Genomic DNA, 7074 nt, shown 5'->3' on the forward strand with positions numbered 1-7074 from the left:
AAGTCCAATATCAACATAACCTGAAAGGCCGGTCAGCAAGGAAGAAGCCACTGCTCCAAAAACGCCATAAAAAAACAGACTACATTTTGCCACTGCACATTGGGACAAATATTGTACATATTGGAGAAATGTCCTCTGGTCTGATGAAACAAAATAGAACTGTTTGGCCATAATGACCATCGTTGTGTTTGGAGGTAAAAGGGGGAGGCTTGCAAGTCGAAGAACACCATCCCAACCGTGAAGCATGCGGGTGGCAGCATCATGTTGTGGGGGTGTTTTGCTGCAGGAAGGACTGGTGCACCTCACAAAATAGATGAGGAAAGAAAAGAATGTGGATATATTGAAGCAACATCTCAAGACATCAGTCAGGAAGTTAAAGCTTGGTCACAAATGGGTCTTCCAAATGGACAAGAAATATATATTTTTATTTTACCAGGCAAGTCAGTTAAGAACAGATTCTTATTTTCAATGATGGCCTAGGAACAGTGGGTTAACTGCCTGTTCAGGGGCAGAACGACAGATTTGTACCTTGTCAGCTCGGGGATTCAAACTTGCAACCTTTCGGTTACTAGTCCAACACTCTAACCACTAGGCTACCCTGCCCCCCCCCCGAGGATACTTGACCCCAAGCATACTTCCAAAGTTGTGGCAAAATGGCTTAAGGACAACAAAGTCAAGGTATTGGAGTGGCCATCACAAAGCCCTGACCTCAATCCTGTAGAAAATTTGGGGGCAGAACTGAAAAAGCGTGTGCGAGCAATGAGGCCTACAAACCTGACTCAGTTAAAAGGAATGGGCCAAAATTCACCAAATTTATTGTGGGAAGCTTGTGGAAGGCTACCCAAAATGTTTTACCAAAGTTAAACAATTTAAAGGCAATGCTACCAAATACTAATTGAGTGTATGTAAACTTCTGACACACTGGGATTGTGATGAATGAATGAAATTAAAGCTGAAATAAATAATTTTCTCTACTATTATTCTGACATTTCAAATTAAAATAAAGTGGTGATCCTAATTCAACTAAGGCAGGGAATTTTTACGAGGATTAAATGTCAGGAATTGTGAAAAAATTAGTTTAAATGTAGTTGGCTAAGGTGTATGTAATCTTCCGACTTTGGGTGTATATGTATGAGTGTACAAAACACCCCCCTTTGCCCTAAGAATAGTCTCAATTCATCGGGGCATAGACTCTACAAGTTGTCGAAAGCATTCCGTAGGGATGAAGGCCCATGTTGACTCCAATGCTTCCCACATTTGTTTTAAGTTGACTGGATGTCCTTTGTGTGGTGGACCATTCTTGATACACACAGGACACTGTTGAGTGTGAAAACACAGCACCATTGTAGTTCTTGACACACTTTAACCAGTGCGCCTGGCATCCATTACCATACCCTGAACAAAGGCACTTAAATCTTTTGTCTTGGCCATTCACCTTAAGAATGGCACACACATAATCCATGTCTCAATTGTCTCAAGGATTAGAAATCCTTATTTAAACTGTCTCCTCCCCTTCATCAACACTGATTGAAGTGGATTAAACAAGTGACATCAACAAGGGATCCTAGCTTTCACCTGGATTCACCTGGTCAGTCTATGTCATGGAAAGAGCAGGTGTTCCTAATGTTTTGTCCACTCAGTGTATGTCCCATTAGGCCTAGTTATGTAATAGTTCACTGAATGTCCAACATCTAAAAACAATGAGCCTCTTTTGATTGAATGATTTGAATCTCATTCACACACTTCTGCTCGTGCACAATTACCCTAAGGATGAGCTACATGTCGACGAGACTAATTTATCAAAGCAACATGAAATCCTACAGCAAGTCCCCATCTTCATACAGCCTAGATAGGCACGGGAGTCGTGCATTTGCATTGTCAATGATATGAAGGTTCAACAGAAGAACAATGATAAATATAGTGACCCAGAAATCATGCTGGGTAAGTTCTCTTCAATTAAAGGTCTCTATGATGTGGGAACTGTGGGGAAATGCACCCGTAGAGCAGAGCATGCAATTGACATATAGGATTATGACATATGATGTACATGTGAAGGTTATATGCTTAAGCAGGGATGGGTGAGGATGTAGGATCAGCTATGAAATGCAATGAGATGCTCCAATATGATTTTTGTTAAGTACCAATGGAAATATTTGAAACCAGCCAGTGATAAGATATGGAATAAAATTCTATACATATATTTATATTTTATTTATATTTCATTTCTGGGAGAATATCTTGTACACCAAATATCCCATTGGCAGTTAAGCGCATTTAATGTGTTGAGAAGCCAGAAACAGTCACTTGGTTTAACAAACACAAATACAAAATAAGGATAAACCATAAAATAATGAACCGCATGTATATAACATACAAAAGAATCCCATGCCTACTCAGTAGGTAAGTACAACATTCCAACTTGAAGTCGTGGATATTTACACTTGTAGTTACAAAAATATAGTTTATAATCTCTCTCTTTTGCTTACGTTCTAAAGAAATGAAGCAGTGTCCTTGTGTCATCACACCCCTTTCTGTGCTTCTTCAGAGTCTGAGCACGACTTACATTCTGTAACAAAACGACCCCTTCAACCCTTAAGGCGAGACACAACGCATCTTCTCTTGCACGCAGACGTGTCAAAGCATCAGCAAGGCGTCACAAAATGGCACCAGAAACAGGAACGGTGGTTTGGTTTTGGGGATTTTTTTTTAACGGGAAGTTTTTTTCTGTCCACATAACAGACTGATATGTCACATGATGTGAGCAAGAGAAAGATAGTACCAGTGGATGATATTTACAAAACAAGAGAAACTAACATCACTCTTAACACATGCTGGAATACTTAAGTGCTTATTTTCGTCATCAAACAAAGTAAAAACCGTATCACATCATCGTCATCACTACAGAGAAAGTATTAGAATTCAAAATATGGCCCTGCTCACTTCAAATAATACAATGCAATTATGCAAATATGTTTTTCACATCAATGGTACCAAATAACAGAAAAAAATAACAAAACATGGCACAAGTACAATATACATAAAACGTCTCTTAGTGCCTTAGTTACAGCTCGACTGGATGTTCTGTCCGTCTGTCTGTCTCTTAGTGCCTTAGTTACAGCTCGACTGGATGTTCTGTCCGTCTGTCTGTCTCTTAGTGCCTTAGTTACAGCTCGACTGGATGTTCTGTCCGTCTGTCTGTCTCTTAGTGCCTTAGTTACAGCTCGACTGGATGTTCTGTCCGTCTGTCTGTCTCTTAGTGCCTTAGTTACAGCTCGTCTGTCTATCTCTCAGTGCCTTAGTTACAGGACGACTGGATGTTCAGTTTGTCTGTCTGTCTCTATGTTTTCACTCATAAGAACGACCAACCGGTCTTTACCTGTTTCAACTATGGCTCGAGAAAGTCTCATATGCCTCGTTTTAAGCCCTGCATTTGCTTTACCAACTGAGAGGAGAAACTCCTTTCTCGTGTTCTATATTGTCTTTGCCCGGTCCTTGACCTGTGTTTTAATCTCTTCTTCGGGTGAATCTGAGGATTGAGCACTGAACAGAGCTTGCAGAGGGAGCAGGCAGAGAAGTCTTTTCAGAAGTGGAATATGTCTTTTGATGCTGATTTCTCCCCTCAAAGAGACTGTACTGTGTGGTGGGGAGGAGGAGGAAAGAATAAAAAGTATATTTTCTCTTGCTTAGCAGATCTCGATTGTCCTTGGGGAGAGTGTGGAATGCATGTCTGATAGCGGGGTGGGGACCGGAGAGGAGTAGATGGAGGCTACGGAGGAGGGGAAGGAGGAGACCATGGAGGACTGAAAAGTACTGGACATGGACATGGAGACAGAGGGGTAGGTGGTGGCGATGGAGGGAGAGGGGTACGAGGTGGCGATTGAGGGAGAGGGGTACGAGGTGTGGACCGGAGAGGAGTAGCAGGATGTGACTGGAGAGGGGTAAGAGGAGACTGAGGGGGGGGGGCTGATACTGGTGCCTCTGCCACCGCCCCGGCCACCCCGCCCTTCTCCGCCTTCTTGTCCTTTTGCCTCAGGTGGATCTTGGTGTGCCTCTTCCTCTCATCGCTGCGGGCGAACTTGCGCCCACAGATCTCGCAGGGGAAGGGCTTCTCGCCAGTGTGCGTGCGAATGTGCGTGGTCAGGTGGTCGCTGCGGCTGAAGTTGCGCATGCAGATCCGGCACTGGAAGGGCTTCTGGCCCGTGTGGATGCGGATGTGGCGCGTCAGCTCATCGGAGCGGGAGAAACGGCGGTCACACGTTTCCACAGGGCAGGCATAAGGCCTCTCGTGGGGCGGTGTCTTGCTGGGACGGTTGGGGTACTTGCGCATGCGGCTCGGCTTGATCAGCTGGGACTGGTAGACACTTTTCAAGTCCTGGGAGCCCGTCTGGGTGGCAAAGGCTTTGATGGTGGACAGGGGAGTGAGGGAGGGCTGGCCAGACCCATTCTGGAAGGGCTTCTGATCCTGTAGCAGGCTTATCTCCCCCTGCTGCTGGGGGAATAGGTAGTCAGGGATCATGGGCACAGGAAAGCTGGAGCCACACGTCTTGCCATTGGAGTAGGTTGGCGGGGGGTACTGGAGCGACCCCCCCGCGGGGAGAGGGAAGCCCTGGCCCTGGTCAGAGAACATGTCAGAGCTGGTGCTGGAGTACGTAGGAGCAGCTGAGTAGATGGGGATATTCTCACTGTGGTGGACAGAGCAGCTCAGACTGCAGCTCTGAGAGGAAATGGTGACTGAGGAGATAGAGGACGGGGACGAGGAAGAGGTGCCAGTCTGAGAGACGGAGGAGGGCGGGGCAGAGGTAGAAGGGGTGTTGATCCCCACCAGCCCGCTGACCAGGCTGAACAGGGGCTCAGCCCACAGGCTGTTGCTGCAGTTGGTGGCTGGCTCCAGGGTGAAGCGGCCAGTGTAGGAGATGGGAGGCAGCCGCTGGGTAGAGTAGCTCTGCTCGCCCATCGACTTCTCACAGTTCATGGAGATATCAGGTAACGTATCTGCAGGGAGAGAGAGGGGACATTAATCAACCTGTCAATATGCTGGCAGGAGAGAGAGAGAGAGAGAGAGAGAGAGGAGGAGGGACTCGGGAGGGAGGGAGGCAGAGGGGAATCCTGCCAGAGAGGTGGACAGGGTTGCCCCTTTCCTCTCTAACAGCAGCAGGTTCCTACGCAGAGCAGAAGAACCTCCCTGCCTCCCAGCCACCCCAGCTCCTTCCCACTCCTAAACTCCCACACCAGCCATTTCCTCCACTAACCAAAAGATAGATGAGCGCTGTCGTGCAAGTCAGGCCAAGTCATTTGCATGCATGCATTTAAATATATAAATATTTCTGTTACGCATTCGCACAAGCACACACATGCATGCATGCAGGCACACACACACACCAAGCTCTTGATGTCAGCAACAAGGCCAAAGGCAATTGATTACTGAAACGGCAGTTCAGCTGGTTTTAAGAATGCAATTCAAATTGAGCTCTAGACTTTCTAAAAGGTATGCAATGAGTGAGCCACGCTCAAGTCCAAATACCATTCAATAGTGATGAAGAGCTACAATTTAATTTATACAATTCTACATTTCTGAGTTTTGTATTTCCAATCATCATAAATTAAACTTCTTTATTACTATTCAGCAATGAATTTCTTAATTTGAAAAAAGTTCATATCAAACCATCATGAAAATTAGCCATATCTCAGTCAAAGAACATATTCATCATATTTAGAGTCTTCTCTCTACGTTGAAATTGAATTAATAATTGCCAGGTGAACATAAATAATAATTTAAGTTCTGCAACAACTGTTTCATGCCATGCATTATGCTACTGCACACAGCAAAGCAGCAGCTGTCTATCACACATTACAGTAAAGCAATTCCTCCCAGCAATATAACAAGCAGATCATCTTACCTCCAGCAAGGTGATCATAATGCTCTCCTTGCTCCCCCGATCCGAAGCCTGCTCCCTCGGGCGCTGATGCAGAGAGGAAGGGGGTCCCAGCGGAGCTCAGCATCATCATCTCCTCCAGCTTGGGGTAGTTATCCATGGGAGAGTGGGGGAAGCTGAGGGGGTCTGAAATCTGCAGGGCTGGAAGGAGCATCTCTGTCTTGGCTGCAGCCATCCTCCAGAGAAGTGGACCTGTAGGGGCCTGAGGCTGTGCTGGAGGCTGAAAATGAGTGCAGCGAGGCTGGGCAGAGTGGAATCACCAGTCCACCTCAGAGAGCAGGGTCAGACTGCTACTGCTGCTGAGGATGAGGATATCTTCTCTTCTGTTTCTTTCACTCTTTCTTCTGGTTCTTCAAAAGTCTTCTTCTATTTTTTTCCTTTTGTCCAAGATGAATAAAATCCACTTTTAAAAAATTTTCTATCAGAAAATATTGTTCAGATCAGATGTGTCCCTTTTACTCATTCCCTAAATCAGATGATAATAGTAATCATTAATATATGTTGGGTTTTTTCACTGGTTGAATCCAACTAGGGTGCTGCCCTTTTGGATAATGTTGTTGTTGTTGTTGTTTTGAATTCACTTCTACTTTCTCTGTCAAATGCTTTCGGATAGGGAGATAGCGCAGTATGTGTGTGCGTATGTCTATCCTGCTCTTACGTTAAATGTTCTGGGCACTGAGGGCTCTCTTTCATGCGCAGAGAATTACGACTCCTTTATATACCCTCTCACCGTGACGTAGATGTCCATATATGGAGTAGAGGAAGCCCATATTTAGGCACTGCAGCGGAGGACACATGACATTAGCCTGGGGAAAAAGCGGAGAGGAGAGACTTTATATTGAGCCAGTGCAATAAATCGCGGGAAGACACCAGCTCTTCCTCAGCCCTGAATCGATGCATCTTCATATGAGAATCCCTGCTAGAGAACGAGGCATAATTCTTGCTCTCTCCCCAATGGCCCGTAGTTTAGATTCGGATTTCCCATCTGTGCAGCAGGCTGCGAACTTTCCGGAAAACCCTGCTCCACCATGCCATGTAAGGTAGTAACTACACAAGGACCTATTCCGGTGGGTTTCCATTTCCTTGCCCTTATTTGGAGCTTCCTGAGGTAGCGCTGATCGGTGCTTGGCAGCAGTGAAAT

At 45.6% G+C, this 7074-nt stretch overlaps 1 pseudogene; it reads right to left on the reverse strand.

The window, feature by feature from the left end:
- Nucleotides 1-2252: 2252 nt before the first annotated feature.
- On the reverse strand, nt 2253-6889 carry LOC124011590 (annotated as a pseudogene).
- Between the last annotated feature and the right edge of the window lie 185 nt (nt 6890-7074).

This window comes from Oncorhynchus gorbuscha, linkage group LG23 (assembly GCF_021184085.1).
Source record: "Oncorhynchus gorbuscha isolate QuinsamMale2020 ecotype Even-year linkage group LG23, OgorEven_v1.0, whole genome shotgun sequence".
Lineage (NCBI taxonomy): Eukaryota > Metazoa > Chordata > Actinopteri > Salmoniformes > Salmonidae > Oncorhynchus > Oncorhynchus gorbuscha.